Below are 18629 nucleotides of genomic sequence, written 5' to 3' on the forward strand. Positions count from 1 at the left end.
GTATAGTTATTAGACAATTATTCGGCATTGTAAATATATTTATTGCGCAAATCTTTGTCAATGCTAATAACATCTACATCTTACCCACTGGCAGGTATTTGCATTGGCGATAGCTGCCACCTTGCCTGTAGCATGATTCTGAAACATAATCTACATTTAAAGATTGTTTATTTTTTTCTTATCGAGTTTTGTAACGTATGGAATTCAAGTCCTATGGACTACAACTATGCACTACTCAATCTCTCAAATTATAGTATGATCTACGTAGCGAAATTAGCTATAGTTAACGTGATTTCGTATTTGTATGCATTATTGGTGTTAAGTATAGCTCACTAGGGAGAACGGTTCTCATTTAAAGGCTCCAACTGTGACCATGTGCATTGGTTAAGCCATTGAGTGATTGATTTGCGTGGGGATGTATTATGCTACAACCTAAGAACACCTTGGTAATCACAAAGTCACGGCTGTGATTCTCTACATAACTGGTAAAAACTCAGGGTGTGTTCTCACAGTACTATAGTATTAATGACATTCGTGCGATTGATTTTGACTGTTTCCACTGTGTTTTCTTGTTTCAGAACATTCTATTCTGAGTAACTAATTACACGTCACCTGGGGCTGCCTTGTACGCATTTTGAAATAACTGTCCTGTATGTTTCGTTGCCTAGCAATACGAGTTCAATCATATTTACCTATGAACATATCTATTGCTTAATTATGTGATTGCCTCTACTCAAGACTCCCAGGGTGCATCAGTATTACTGTGCTCATTACCATATAGCAGGCTATTCATCTATATATTTGTATTTTTTTCCTCCACTCAGTTTTAAACGTCTTTTGAACAGGGTATAGACGCAAAGCACGCTGGGAACATGATATAGCTTGTTAGTGAATGAATAAATGTATACATAATTTAAGTTGTCTCCACTGTGACTGCTGTTACTCGCCTTAAACGAGTATACAGTTTAATTTGCCAGGTCATGGATGCGGACTAAACACAGCATGATCATTCAAACGACGACAGTTACCGCGCTCTGCGTAGCTGTCATTCAGTATTTGCATGACTCAGATGTTTCGTGTATATTTCAATGTATATTTCAAGCTCGCCAGATACATTCCGTACCTGACACATTATAATTCATATCGCAAATCTATATAATGCGTTAATCCAATTCAATCAATCACTGGAGTGGCTCATTACAAAGTTTTTTTTTATTTCTCTCCTTCAGAAAACTTCCCTGATTGCTCCAAATTACTAATCAAACAACTGCCAATCACTCAGCGCATATTAATCATGCACTGATTGGACAGGACCCACTGTATTTACTGCGACAAGAGGCAATTTTATGTGATATCATGTCAGACTATTTCTATATATCCACCTAAATCATAAAACAAATAATTCTACCATTATTCATGCACGACAGAGCTACATTTTGTTTTTAGTATTTCTTATTTTAGTAAACTATTATTTGAACACAAGTGAGGGATTAATCAAAGTAACCAAAGGCGGAAATAATATACAGGCCTAATCATGGTTTTGGAATGTATGCGGTATAAAACATTAGTTTCGTATTCATACTATTGCATGTTGATATGAACATTCTACTTCAGTAAGGGAACACCGTTACAATCACGCAATGTATTATAAAGCACCCATAATGCACAGTGCAAATGAACATATGAGACCACGTAAAAAATGAACGCTAAATTAGCATATCTAGTTATAAATTACTTTCGTATTCAACTCGAGTTGATTGCGTGATTTCGATGAGGTTTGTCAAATCGTCACCTTTGATACCTGCATGATTTACGATAACATGGATTGACAATTTACTGTTTATTTATTGCAGTAGTAAACGTGAAACAAAAAAGAGCAGAACAGACCGTAAAATGTATTTTATAGCGAGTTTAAACGTTTGAATGACATTGAACAACGCTTTGAGGAAGCTTACAAAACTAGTAATTTCATGGACGTGCAAACATTGAATTATTGACACTTTTATTGGATACTTACTAAAAATAATTTCACAACGCCACTGACGAGGAGACTCGTTACCATTGCGTACTAATTAATATGGTAATTAGAAATTTATATAGTAATTAGAAATTGCTATTTATATTTAGGGATGAACTTCAAATACAATTTTTGTGAATAGATAACTTAACAATGTAAATACATAATATTAATATTAACGTAATATTAATCTTCACAGTAACTATATGTCTATATGAGTTATGTGAGAAACGATGTGACGCCTATGGGGTTTTCAATCTACTGAGATATACTGGATATACAATCTATGGGTTGTACGATCTATTTGTCATCTATGAGTTGTACGATCTATTTGTCATCTATGGGTTGTACGATCTATTTGTCATCTATGGGTTGCACGATCTATTTGTCATCTATGAGTTGTACAGTCTATTTGTCATCTATGAGTTGTACAGTCTATTTGTCATCTATGGGTTATACGATCTATTTGTCATTTATGAGTTGTACAGTCTATTTGTCATCTATGGGTTATACGATCTATTTGTCATCTATGGGTTGTAAGATCTATTTGTCATCTATTGGTTGCACGATCTATTTATCATCTATGAGTTGTACAGTCTATTTGTCATCTATGGGTTGTACGATCTATTTGTCATCTATGGATTGTACGATCTATTTGTCATCTATGAGTTGTAAGATCTATTTGTCATCTATGAGTTGTACGATCTATTTGTCATCTATGGATTGTACGATCTATTTGTCATCTATGGGTTGTAAGATCTATTTGTCATCTATGGGTTGTAAGATCTATTTGTCATATATGGGTTGTAAGATCTATTTGTCATCTATGAGTTGTACGATCTTTTTGTCAACTATGAGTTGTAAGATCTATTTGTCATCTATGGATTGTACGATCTATTTACCATCTATGAGTTGTGAGATCTATTTGTCATCTATAGATTGTACGATCTATTTGTCATCTATGGATTGTACGATCTATTTGTCATCTACGAGTTGTACGATCTTTTCGTCATCTATGAGTTGTACGATCTATTCGTCATCTATGAGTTGTACGATCTATTTGTCATCTATGGATTGTACGATCTATTTGTCATCTATGGATTGTACGATCTATTTGTCATCTATGAGTTGTACGATCTATTCGTCATCTATGTGTTGTACGATCTATTTGTCATCTATGAGTTGTACGATCTATTTGTCATCTACGAGTTGTACGATCTATTTGTCATCTATGAGTTGTAAGATCTATTTGTTATCTATGGATTGTACGATATATTTGTCATCTATGGGTTGTACGATCTATTTGTCATCTATGAGTTGTAAGATCTATTTGTCATCTATGCATTGTACGATCTATTTGTCATCTATGGGTTGTACGATCTATTTGTCATCTATGGATTGTACGATCTATTTGTCATCTATGGGTTGTAAGATCTATTTGTCATCTATGAGTTGTAAGATCTATTTGTCATCTATGGGTTGTACGATCTATTTGTCATCTATGAGTTGTAAGATCTATTTGTCATACATGGGTTGTACGATCTATTTGTCATCTATGGATTGTGCGATCTATTTGTCATCTATGGATTGTAAGATCTATTTGTCATCTATGGGTTGTACGATCCATTTGTCATCTATGGATTGTATGATCTATTTGTCATCTATGAGTTGTACGATCTATTTGTCATCTCTGGATTGTACGATCTATTTGTCATCTACGAGTTGTACGAACTATTCGTCATCTATGAGTTGTACGATCTATTTGTCGTCTATGGATTGTACGATCTATTTGTCATCTACGAGTTGTACGAACTATTCGTCATCTATGAGTTGTACGATCTATTTGTCATCTATGGATTGTACGATCTATTTGTCATCTATGGATTGTACGATCTATTTGTCATCTATGGGTTGTAAGATCTATTTGTCATCTATGAGTTGTAAGATCTATTTGTCATCTATGGGTTGTACGATCTATTTGTCATCTATGAGTTGTAAGATCTATTTGTCATACATGGGTTGTACGATCTATTTGTCATCTATGGATTGTGCGATCTATTTGTCATCTATGGATTGTAAGATCTATTTGTCATATATGGGTTGTACGATCCATTTGTCATCTATGGATTGTATGATCTATTTGTCATCTATGAGTTGTACGATCTATTTGTCATCTCTGGATTGTACGATCTATTTGTCATCTACGAGTTGTACGAACTATTCGTCATCTATGAGTTGTACAATCTATTTGTCATCTATGGATTGTACGATCTATTTGTCATCTACGAGTTTTACGATCTATTCGTCATCTATGAGTTGTAAGATCTATTTGTCATCTATGAGTTGTACGATCTATTTGTCATCTATGGGTTGTACGATCTATTTGTCATCTATGAGTTGTACGATCTATTTGTCATCTATGGATTGTACGATCTATTTGTCATCTATGAGTTGTACGATCTATTTGTCATCTATGGGTTGCACGATCTATTTGTTATCTATGGGTTGTATGATCTATTTGTCATCTATGAGTTGTAAGTTCTATTCGTCATCTATGAGTTGTACGATCTATTTGTCATCTATGGGTTGCACGATCTATTTGTTATCTATGGATTGTACGATCTATTCGTCATCTATGTGTTGTACGATCTATTTGTCATCTATGGGTTGTACGATCTATTTGTCATCTATGGATTGTACGATTTATTTGTCATCTATGAGTTGTACGATCTATTTGTCATCTATGGATAGTACGATCTATTTGTCATCTATGGATTGTACGATCTATTTGTTATCTATGAGTTGTACGATCTATTTGTTATCTATGAGTTGTACGATCTATTTGTCATCTATGGGTTGTACGATCTATTTGTCATCTATGAGTTGTACGATCTATTTGTCATCTATGGATTGTACGATCTATTTGTCATCTATGGATTGTACGATCTATTTGTCATATATGGATTGTACGATCTATCTGTCATCTATGGGTTGTACGATCTATATGTCATCTATGGGTTGTACGATCTATTTGTCATCTATGGGTTGTACGATCTATTTGTCATCTATGGGTTGTACGATCTATTTGTCATCTATGGGTTGTACGATCTATTTGTCATCTATGGATTGTACGATCTATTTGTCATCTATGAGTTGTACGATCTATTTGTCATCTATGGGTTGTACGATCTATTTGTCATCTATGGGTTGTACGATCTATTTGTCATCTATGGGTTGTACGATCTATTTGTCATCTATGGGTTGTAAGATCTATTTGTCATCCATGGGTTGTACGATCTATTTGTCATCTATGGATTGTACGATCTATTTGTCATCTATGAGTTGTACGATCTATTTGTCATCTATGGGTTGTACGATCTATTTGTCATCTATGGATAGTACGATCTATTTGTCATCTATGGATTGTACGATTTATTTGTCATCTATGAGTTGTACGATCTATTTGTCATCTATGGATAGTACGATCTATTTGTCATCTATGGATTGTACGATCTATTTGTTATCTATGAGTTGTACGATCTATTTGTTATCTATGAGTTGTACGATCTATTTGTCATCTATGGGTTGTACGATCTATTTGTCATCTATGGGTTGTACGATCTATTTGTCATCTATGGATTGTACGATCTATTTGTCATCTATGGATTGTACGATCTATTTGTCATATATGGATTGTACGATCTATTTGTCATCTATGGGTTGTACGATCTATTTGTCATCTATGGGTTGTACGATCTATTTGTCATCTATGGGTTGTACGATCTATTTGTCATCTATGCGTTGTACGATCTATTTGTCATCTATGGGTTGTACGATCTATTTGTCATCTATGGGTTGTACGATCTATTTGTCATCTATGAGTTGTACGATCTATTTGTCATATATGGATTGTACGATCTATTTGTCATCTATGAGTTGTACGATCTATTTGTCATCTATGGGTTGTACGATCTATTTGTCATCTATGGATTGTACGATCTATTTGTCATCTATGGGTTGTACGATCTATTTGTCATCTATGGATTGTACGATCTATTTGTCATCTATGGGTTGTACGATCTATATGTCATCTATGGGTTGTACGATCTATATGTCATCTATGGGTTGTACGATCTATTTGTCATCTATGGGTTGTACGATCTATTTGTCATCTATGGGTTGTACGACATCAATATTTACTTCTTTATTTTTGTTTTTTGTTCTCATAAATATTATCATCTTTCAACAAAAGAAGAGATTTTTCTCAATTCCAATGCGGCATAACAAATAGGCCATTTCTTTCAAAAGTAAAACAAAAATTCTTACTCAAAATATCACGCACCATCTTTTTTTAGAATTCGCCATACTAGTCACTAATGTATAATTTATTTTAGTGTCCATGGTGATAGTTACGTCAAACATTCATCAGAATTTAGTATCAAAAGTGTATTCAGACGATTTAGATTTAAAGTTATATCTGTAGGGACCATCATTTGTCCATGGTAGACCCCTTCTTTGAAATCGCATGGGCATTATTATCTTTAATATTTTATATGTACAGATACCTGGGTTATCTTATACATATAATGAAAGGATTGGGGAATGCTTCATTTGCATGTACTGTACCACAGCGTGTTCTCAGTTGGGATGTAATTGATCATACAACTGGCGAGTAAATATTTATACTGGAGAATTAAAAACAACGTTAATTATAGATATACTGCATGACTAGTTTCAATTAGCGCTGTATGTATTTAGCATAATAAATTTTATATTATCAATGTATTGATGTCCTGGATCTAACTATGTTATTATTACTCAATATTATACACAGTCAACAACATCATCATCCAATTTCCTTCACCTTTGCATATGTTGCCAAACACAATTCAAATATTGACTGATTTAATTGGCTCTTACATGCTTAAATGGTTGATGGCACATTGTTATGTCACATTAATTAATTTATTTGTCTTCTTCACATTATAAACCACACAAATGTATAATATAATGTGTACAGCATGTATACAATGTATTATTTTAAACTGGAAAATGTGGTTTATCAGTTATATTATGTTGAGATGGAAATGATTGCATAATTTATCGGAAAATGTTAATACTATATCTTTAAACTTTAGATCCTTTAATCCGACTCAGACATAATCCACTTCAGAACACCATAAACGCCCCTGGTGGCACAAGCAGTAACGCATATGTGATAAGATATGTTGTTATGTAAATAAAGCATCAGAATTCATTGGCATTGACTCAAGTCGAAAATAGGAAACCATTGTAACCATACTTTGTATTGTAAGTCAGTGTATAGTTCTTTGGCGTTATAAGTTTCACGCCAGAAATCAGAATAATAGTACTGTTTTGACAGAAAAACGTTTGTAAAGCGATACATGGTATTATTGTATTTTAGCTGATGGAATATAATATTTTGTTCGATACACATGTTGAGACTTTTCTCATGATGAGCGACATACGAAGAAGATGTTTAAGGTCTCCAACGTTCGTTTTGTAAATACTGAAAATTACCTGTTCACATTTAAATATTTTTTGTAGGACTTCCAGTAGCAATCCACTATAATATGATAAAATAAATATGCAATTTAAGTTAATTTGAATAAATATTAATAAATCATTCATGACAGCTTCTCACAGTACCATCCATGCATATTAATCAGATTGTTATAGAGATATAGTTTATGTAGGTAAAGTAGTTTGGAATCAGGAAAATTAATTAGTCCTATGGTTTCACATTTCTGCCCATAAAATCCGCGGGAGAAAATCGTGGAACATGATCCTCGATCTGTGCAATTATAGACTACTTGAGTGCGTCTTATAATGAACCCATTAACCCTATATACTGTGCGTTATCTACTAACATCCAGAGTAAGATTCCAATAGTTTTACTCTCAGACTGTCTCTTTGTAATTATTATTACGTTTTTTTTATATCAAAGATGAACTTTAAATAGAGGAGTGTAATTGGACTTGTGTGCGATGGGTAGAGGTTCTGTGTATTGTCTTTGTCTGAGTGTATTTTTATAACTCATTGTTAAATCTTGCTTTTTCCAGGCAGATTCCATCGTATGTTACATTACAGTAGTCTATATATACCTTAATGTAAATTGGTCGTGTAACAGTCTCTACAAAAATAGGGGGTGGCATATATTGGCAACAAGTTAAAATATATTCTAGAACATAAAAATTACCGACAATGTTGAAAATATTGACCTATTTTCTTTATTGCTTGTGTCGTTGGATAATTATGCACAATCTTCATAAATATGCTGTATCATAAACATTTTCAGGTCACATCAATAATATAGTTATTAGCCAGGCCTAAGGCCAATATCAAGACTTAAAGTGGCTGATTGGAAGAACAAAAATAATAGTTTCTTCGCCTAATATCTTCAAGGCACAAACATTGAATTAAGTGACTTTGTCATTAACTAATACCATGCAGTTACTGCATATTCAAAATGAATTGATGTCTTCAGAAAATTTGAAAATATTTTTTACCTTGTATTCGCTTAAAAATTTGCTCCGCGATGGTCGATATACGAGTAAATACCTAAATGTTGAACTGAAGTTTTAGTTTGAATATTTTAATTTGCAATAATAATAATAATAATAATAATAATAATAATAATAATAATAATAATAATAGCTGCATAGAGTCTCTGATTTGTTCTTGGACTACATGGAATTAAAGCCTTGTATTTGATTTCTCCATAGGCAGCACTGTTAATAACATTTGGTTGTGTGAAACACTCGAGTGTCGGATATATTATAGTATTATTATACACCCGTCTCCGTAACGCCATAAGTTACAGCGTGCCGCAATTTTGTGTTATTTTACGGGATATTTTCATCCAACCATATTAGGAAATGCGAATTCCGCGTAAGCATTCCCGAATAATAAAAAACAAATGCTGCCACCAGGGTTTGAGCGGACTCCTTACAAAGAAGTTCGCCGATTCTGTGCTATTCTCAGCTGCATTCAGAACGCCCAGATTTTAAAACAGAATTCCTCTCACCCTATATTAAACGAACATTAATATTATGCGTAATTCTTGCAGTACGACTGGTACTTCCACGGCGCGGCACTCTTGCGGAAATATGAAATCCACTCTCTCGTAAAATACCATCATTGCTATTTGTTATTAAAGTGTCATGCATTTATCTATCACTCAGCTTCAATTTCATTCGAAGCACACTCAATTTGATACACACACATAAACCAGACTGACGATGTGGCTTATTTGTTGTATGTATGTCAGCGCCTGGACAGGATGTCGCCATCTCAGTAAATTAGCTGGTGTGTCAACGCTCGTTTAATCAGCTGGTGTGCCGGCAGCACAGTCAGTTGTCTATACAACTCGGACAGACTTCACACTCCGCTTCACGAAGGCATGAACACATGTTTAAATGTTGAAGAAATTTCGAATGACAGTTGAAATCACAACACCATAATGGGCACTGGCCGTATAGAATACTAATATATTTCCTATGCATGGAAGTAATTGAATTGAAAAAAACAACGCAAAAACTCATAGGCGTTACCTATATTTAATTTGAGATTGAATTGCATGATTGAGGCAATAAACACTTTCAACTATCGTGGTCCAAATTAATATGCACGTGGTATCTTTATTTATAATCGAGAGGATTCTCATGAAAAACTGGGAGCAGATGTGTATACAGTTTCCACGGTAACATGATTTTTGTGAAAATTTGTAGTTTACTCACAAACGTAAGAATGGATTATCATAACATTTCCAGGAGGTTTTCCGCTTGATACGGACGATTATATTTTCGTGTGAATGCTCATCTGGTTGCGACAATAAGAACAATTTTGAGCCAAGATTCAGACATGGCTGCTATGGATTTTGCATTTATAACTTTTATGAACGATTATGAACGAATTGTCTTGTTCTACAGCAACTGGAAAGCTTTTCTATGAAATCGGTTAAGTTTCCCCATTGGACACAATCAGCATAAAAAGCTCAATATCATGGCATAATTCAAATAAATATACATTTTATTCATTCAAAATGACTAATCAACAAGCAGTCGCATTGATTCCACTAATATTAATCTCACTCACCCATAATAATTCAATAATAATTTAATCAACAAGCAGTCACATTGATTTGACCAATATTAATATCAGTCACCCATAATAATTCAATCAACAAGCAGCCGCATTGATTTGACCAATATTAATATCAGTCACCCATAATAATTCAATCGACAAGCAGTCATATTGATTTGACCAATATTAATATCAGTCACCCATAATAATTCAATCGACAAGCAGTCATATTGATTTGACCAATATTAATATCAGTTGCCCATAATAATTCAATCAACAAGCAGCCGCATTGATTTGACCAATATTAATATCAGTCACCCATAATAATTCAATCGACAAGCAGTCATATTGATTTGACCAATATTAATATCAGTTGCCCGTAATAATTCAATCAACAAGCAGTCACATTGATTTGACCAACATTAATATCAGTCGCCCATAATAATTCAATCAACAAGCAGCCGCATTGATTTGACCAATATTAATATCAGTCGCCCATAATAATTCAATCAACAAGCAGCCGCATTGATTTGACCAATATTAATATCAGTCGCCCATAATAATTTAATCAACAAGCAGTCACATTGATTTGACCAATATTAATATTAGTCACCCATAATAATTCAATCAACAAGCAACCGCATTGATTTGACCAATATTAATATCAGTCACCCATAATAATTCAATCGACAAGCAGTCATATTGATTTGACCAATATTAATATCAGTTGCCCATAATAATTCAATCAACAAGCAGCCGCATCGATTTGACCAATATTAATATCAGTCACCCATAATAATTCAATCGACAAGCAGTCATATTGATTTGACCAATATTAATATCAGTCACCCATAATAATTCAATCAACAAGCAGCCGCATTGATTTGACCAATATTAATATCAGTCACCCATAATAATTCAATCGACAAGCAGTCATATTGATTTGACCAATATTAATATCAGTTGCCCATAATAATTCAATCAACAAGCAGCCACATTAATTTGACCAATATTAATATCAGTTGCCTATAATAATTCAATCAACAAGCAGTCATATTGATTTGACCAATATTAATATCAGTTGCCCATAATAATTTAATCAACAAGCAGCCGCATTGATTTGACCAATATTAATATCAGTCACCCATAATAATTCAATCGACAAGCAGTCATATTGATTTGACCAATATTAATATCAGTTGCCCATAATAATTCAATCAACAAGCAGCCGCATCGATTTGACCAATATTAATATCAGTCACCCATAATAATTCAATCGACAAGCAGTCATATTGATTTGACCAATATTAATATCAGTCACCCATAATAATTCAATCAACAAGCAGCCGCATTGATTTGACCAATATTAATATCAGTCACCCATAATAATTCAATCGACAAGCAGTCATATTGATTTGACCAATATTAATATCAGTTGCCCATAATAATTCAATCAACAAGCAGCCACATTAATTTGACCAATATTAATATCAGTTGCCTATAATAATTCAATCAACAAGCAGTCATATTGATTTGACCAATATTAATATCAGTCACCCATAATAATTCAATCAACAAGCAGCCGTATTGATTTGACCAATATTAATATCAGTCGCCCATAATAATTTAATCAACAAGCAGTCACATTAATTTGGCCAATATTAATATCAGTTGCCCATAATAATTCAATCAACAAGCAGTCACATTGATTTGACCAATATTAATATCAGTCGCCCATAATAACTTAATCAACAAGCTGTCACATTGATTTGACCAATATTAATATCAGTTGCCCATAATAATTCAATCAACAAGCAGCCGCATTGATTTGACCAATATTAATATCAGTCACCCATAATAATTCAATCAACAGGCAGCCGCATTGATTTGACCAATATTAATATCAGTTGCCCATAATAATTCAATCAACAAGCTGTCACATTAATTTGGCCAATATTAATATCAGTCGCCCATAATAATTCAATCGACAAGCAGTCACATTGATTTGACCAATATTAATATCAGTTGCCCATAATAATTCAATCAACAAGCAGCCAAATTGATTTGACCAATATTAATATCAGTCGCCCATAATAATTCAATCAACAAGCAGCCGCATTGATTTGGCCAATATTAATATCAGTCGCCCATAATAATCCAGTCGACAAGCAGTCACAATGATTTGACCAATATTAATCTTAGTCTCCTATACAGAATGATTTAATCAACAAGCAGTTACGTCGATTCAGCCAATGTTAATTTAGTCACCCATAATATTTCAATGAATAAACATTCACATTGATCCCACCAATATTGATCACAGTCAGCCGTAATTATTCAATCATGAAACAGTCACATTGATCCTAACGATGGTAGTCAAAAAGTAGTTACAGTGATTCAACTAATTTACTCCGCCGCCATGTTCTAATTAAACACACAATACGATTTAAAATTCTTTGTTTGAAGTGTCGATATAATACAGTGACAACTGTCTAACTTATACATCTTGATTCTGAACTTTGGACTTAATAGTAAACAGATGCGCTCAAACAAACGGGCTTACCTATCACATGGCTGATATTTACATGCAAGTCAACAAAGGTAAGGTTTTAATAGTTTAGATTTATCCGCTTATGCCTATTACACATTTCACGACTATCTGACGGTTTGGTTAACCCGTATCTGGTCAAGTCAATGTAAAAGTACATGGAGTTGGCAAGGTGAGGGTTAATACAAAAATAGCATACGTTTGTTTTGATTGTGTGCGTTCGGTCAATGATGTAGACTTAATTATATACCAATGGTTTCAAATTATACAATATATCACTATAATTAACCTCATTTTGGTGAGTTGTAAATTTGTTTTAAAATGAATGTCAATTTGGTGTAGATTGATACAACATAGTATACTACTTCAATGCAATCTAGCATAGATCACGTGACCCCAAATGACACGACTATACGACGACCTTCCATGGATGAATCTCTCTGTCAATATTGAGTAGCAATGTATTATTGGTGCTCACCGAATAACTTGTTCAAACAGGTTTTCTTTTAATGTATTCTTGAATAATCACAAATTTTGTTTATGTTCATAGATTATTGTTTTTCCTTTGCTGTTATGTTTCCAATCTTCAGCAAAGTTCGTATAATGTCTTGAATAGCATTAGTGACGGATATGGATTCCAAGGTGATAATAGTTATCATAACGTTAGCTGTGGCAATCTGCACACTCCCAGTTGGAATATGGATGGCATTTCTTGAGATACCATGGAAACATCCTATTGTAAGAGGTATCGGATATATCCTCTTCGTCGTTGGGTGTGCTTCAGTGATTTGCTTTATTTTTTCTGTTTGGGTTTTGAAACGTTCTTTCGAAAGGGCAGAATCAGTTACCGAATTGAGGAGAGTAACGAGACAAAAGAGTCAAGAAAGGCAAATAAAGATGTTAAAAATCGATGCCGATGCTATCCATCCTAGAAGAGGTAGTGATCCATGGGTTGCCATGACACCGCTGAAAGAGGATGTGTGTGATAGGGACTCAGAGGCTGTGACATTTTCAGAAACTGAGACTGGATTGAATTACATCGAAGTTTACGATTCAATTCCCGAATATGAATCTGTTGTGGAGCCACCGAAAGATAAAACAGGAATATCTTTCAGTAATGAATGTAACAAAGTAAAACACAACACTGGTTACAAAGGTTCGGAAGTCGGGTGAGTAATGGAATATCGCTTTCTTCGTCACTATGATCAACTTTTCATTAGTTGAACTGGAATTTACGTTAGATAAACTATACAGCTTCGTGCCTGTCCCATTTCACATCGCTAATCTTATATAAGATTTACAATGATATGTGCGCTGAATAATTTGTATATCGATTTCTCACTGTGAATGATATTTGGATGATTTATAACCATTACAATAAAACTCAGGTAAAAGACGAACTACGAATTCGAATTACTACACTATGCACTGGATCAAACTACTCCGGGGCCGCGCTGCGCTGTGATGCACTACACTACAACGTACTGCACTACACTATATTGCATTACAGTAGACAACAAAACAGAGTACCCTCCGATCCGCACTACACTACACTACACTACACTACACTGCACTGTACTGCACTGTACTACACTATACTACACTACACTACACTACACTGCACTGCACTACACTACACTGAACTACTTTTTACTTGCTTTCATAAAGTTTGTTATTATCAGGATGTCGAACATAAAGTGTGCTGGTATCATTAACACGCGGTATAAACGATATAAAGTGGTTTCTCACCTCTCTCTCTCTCACCATCCAAATATTAAGATGCGATAAAAGGTTTTTAATACACTCATCGGCCGTGTTTACGTGCTGAAAGCTTAACTTCACCTTTAACTGTCACCGTTGCATTGCTTGATTAATTCAAGAAAATTGCTTAATTCATTCTAGGCATTTGGAAAATCTACTCAGATATACCTAAACAAGTTTTGTTCAGATAAAACATTTATAAAACGTGTATGTTATTTCTTTCAATGTTTAACACGTATAAAGGAGATGTGAGGCCGTGCCTCGTACTGAGGACAGTGTACATTTGACCTTTAGCAGATGTGTAATCACATTATTACCCGGTAGTATGCGTAGGGAATACCCAAATCAAAACGAGAGACAGGATGATTTGCGGGGAACAGCGCAATGCGTGAAGATATAACATACGATAATGGTATAATTACGATAATGGCATAATGTAATAGAATGAGAAAAAACGTGATTATTATTTTTTCGTATATTTTCAATATTTGTGATACCTCCCCCGTTCCAATTTCAAATGACAAACCCCTTCGTACCTGGTCATGTGAGTATTTATAATTTACATATTAACCGTTTTTTTAAAATATATAAAATTACAGTGAACATTTCATCGAACCTTGTGAATAGAACATGACGTATGGTTATCATATTTCAATATTATTATCGCAATTATATATCGCTCACACGAACTACCAGTGTACACGAATGAACGAGATTTGTAAATCGCATTGTTTTTGTTTTGAGATCAGATATATCTTGCAATATATTTTTAGATTATTATAATGTCGTTTTCGAAAATGTTCTCTCTGACTGTCAATATTTTGTTCTAGGTACGTTCCTGTGAGCAGCGGTCGACGCAAGTTCAATGCTGCAGGCTACGTTTTAATGCAGAACCAACAGTGGACACATATCGATAACGTGAAACGACTAAGAGACACAGGAGGATATAATCCACGGGCTTCTTGGGTATACGAAAACAACGTCGCCAATATGCCCAAACAAAACATGGGAACATGGACACATATTAACAATGTTTCTTACAAGAAGCATACCGAGGTCAAGAGAGCAGCAACGGTTGTCGCGGAAGGCAGGGAACAGCGCGACGAGAAGCCGGGCAGATCGAAATCGATAGCATAATGTGGATTAGAGTTTGAAGAGAGACTATCTATATTATTATTGATATTTACTGCCAGCTTGTGTGTTTGCGTCGACAGTATGCCTTAGAAACATTGCCACCGACAACGACACTTTTTACGCATGACCGCACGTAAGCTTGACGATATATAACGTTGGTCTGGTGTTGATTGTTTCGTGTTCGCGTTTGCTTTCACAATTGACACTCATTAAAAGAATAAGGGAAATGCAACGTGATATTACAATACATAGTGGTGTAATTGCTGCTTTCCGCTTCAACTTCAATTGTTCATTAGTTCCGATATTGACTTATTTATACTACCCGGAAAACAAAACACAACAAACACCTTGAACGCGATTCACCACCGTTTTCGAAATGAGATTGAATTTGAAAATTACACTAAGCTATTTCTTAAAATGTATATGGAAACTAAATGGTTTGTACGATTAATTCATGAGTGCCTTATATTTGCATAGCTCTGACGTAACAATGATGTAATTATACTAAATATATTGCTATAAAATCGTTTTATCCGTCGACCTTGCTCTGTTTTAGTGAAGCACTAGATAACAAATGTTACCATAGAAACACCTATTAATTTTTGACCATAACATCTATGAATATTTTATACGAATGAATATTTTAATATTTCAACTGATTTAAATTGTATGATGTTTACATGTTCAACTTTTATATGGCTTATATATGTATTCCCGGAATCTCATCATTATACTGAGAAGTTACATTGCTCTTAGAAAATAATAATTGTTATAATTTATGAGTTATAAGAGGATATGAAGATATTATGTTTGAGAGAAGGGTGGTTTAATACATTTTTTATATTTGTCAAGGAATTAAAAACGACATGCACTGTTTATCTTAATTTCAACATCTGAGAAGCCATCTACTGCGCATGTCAAGATATTGTTGTAATTCGCCATGAACCGTTAAATTCACCGATTTAATGAAAAATAAATCACCTACAATCTGAAATAATGTAATTTAGGGGGAAATGTGTAGTATATTATATGACTGTGTGATTTATCCAACATTTTACAATCATGTAATGCAATCTGATTCGTTGGTATTAAAATAATTTCATAACTAATTACTTTAATATTAGTAAACTGAATTAATCACTTAGTTAATCACACAAGTAGCCATGGTGCAAGCGCCTTGTAACGTGGCCTACGGCCGAATGATGTTTCATCGCATCGAAAGGGAACGACCAATGGGTGCGATTAACGACTTCAGTTATACCACGACAATGTCACGTGCATATCACGTGATGACGAATGTATTCATCCAAACATTGCATTTGCACCTCATAGGATACCCTTTCATATACTGACTAACAATACGAAAGTAATGGTTCGAACCCAGCTTGGCCAATGTCACATGATTTAGAGTGGTAAATTATGCATCATCGTCTTTGCCATTCGATCCATTGTGTGCATCATACTTTGTTCTTTGCTTCTATATACATTTACGATTTTAGTAAGACCAAAATTGTGAAATATTGAACGACATACTTTAAAAGTTACAACATGGTATCAACATACTAGTATAGATGCACATGCTTTCTCCTCTCCATCATATCTGTTTCTAATTTATGTACGGTGACCCTTAAATGTTGTCAATTTCTCAATCTTTGTAAATGTTATGCTTGTACAAAAAAAGGAAATGACCAGATTTGTGCATATGAGTGGCGCCCTCAACTAAGACGATAATAACTCCTTATATACCTTCTCGCCATTAAATGACACTATATGACACTTTATATTAAGATGGTAGAATCGTAGATGATATCAACTTGCTGTCTCTAATGAAAAATGTACATACATATATCGAGTTAGATCATAATGGTCGAGACTTCTTAGTGCGGTGAGATATACTAGTGTGTTAACGTATCTACTCACACTCGCATGCAGTACCCTTCATAATAGTTTCAGTTAACTCTGGTGTGCTAGATGACATCTTAAAATTAATTTTAGCAAATACAACGTTATTTTATTCACTACTATTAAAACATATCTATCATTGAAAATGGTACGTTGACTGAATAGTTGGATTATATTAATCAGTTTGATAGATATATTAATAATTTGATTATATTATATAATTACAAAGAACTATGGTTACTTACTATCATTTTCTAATTATTATACGACATGTAATGGTTATATTTGCAAGTAAAGTGAGCTACATATTTATAACGATGCAATATGGAAGGATACATAGTATTGATAGTGTTGATATTGATATGTTGGCGAATGCATTTAATTATGATATGTGTACTAAAATGTTTTTCACACAACTAAGTTTTTGGTTAATAAAACACTAGAACGTTCTAATGTGCATACAACAATCATTGCACTTGCATACTATTTTTTCATTTTTCTTGGAACGACACATAATATTATTGACATTTTTAGTTTTTAAAATTTAAACAGGATTCATCTGTTTCCGTTATACAGTAAAATTGTTTTTATTACTCTCTTAATTTTGATTGTTTGTTTGTTGGCTAATATCTAAGTTGTTGCCTGTTATATAAAACAATTCATATTGCATTATTTGGTCTGGGAAACATTGTAAACAACTGGTGAGCTGGTATACCAGTGTGGAAAATATGACGTCATTTCCAGTTTATTCTGCACACCAACACGATCACTGCTATCCGATAGGCCGTGTGTGATTCATTGATTATCTCGTTAAACCGGGTTACCTGACAACTATCATCGAGTCGTCTCAGTCTCGCCGGTGTGTGACCTTATCTCCAAAGATGACACACCAACAGTCACCGTGTCGCGTTGTGCAATACCATCTCATCACATGATCTAACAAAAGGTTATACCTTACACAGATATAAATGGCAATTAAGAAATCATGCGATTAAAGATCCAAAGTCTTTAACCCCAAATAAAGTGATGGTGCGACATAGGACATCGCAGAGTGCATGACAACAAAACTATGACAAGCATGACTCGTAAACACTTCTTTATTGATCTACTCGTATTCCACCATGACGTCATGTGTCACGTGATGCAAACTAGTTCATTCTC

This window comes from Saccoglossus kowalevskii, chromosome 8 (assembly GCF_978046115.1).
Source record: "Saccoglossus kowalevskii chromosome 8, keSacKowa6.1, whole genome shotgun sequence".
In the NCBI taxonomy this organism is placed as follows: Eukaryota; Metazoa; Hemichordata; class Enteropneusta; family Harrimaniidae; genus Saccoglossus; species Saccoglossus kowalevskii.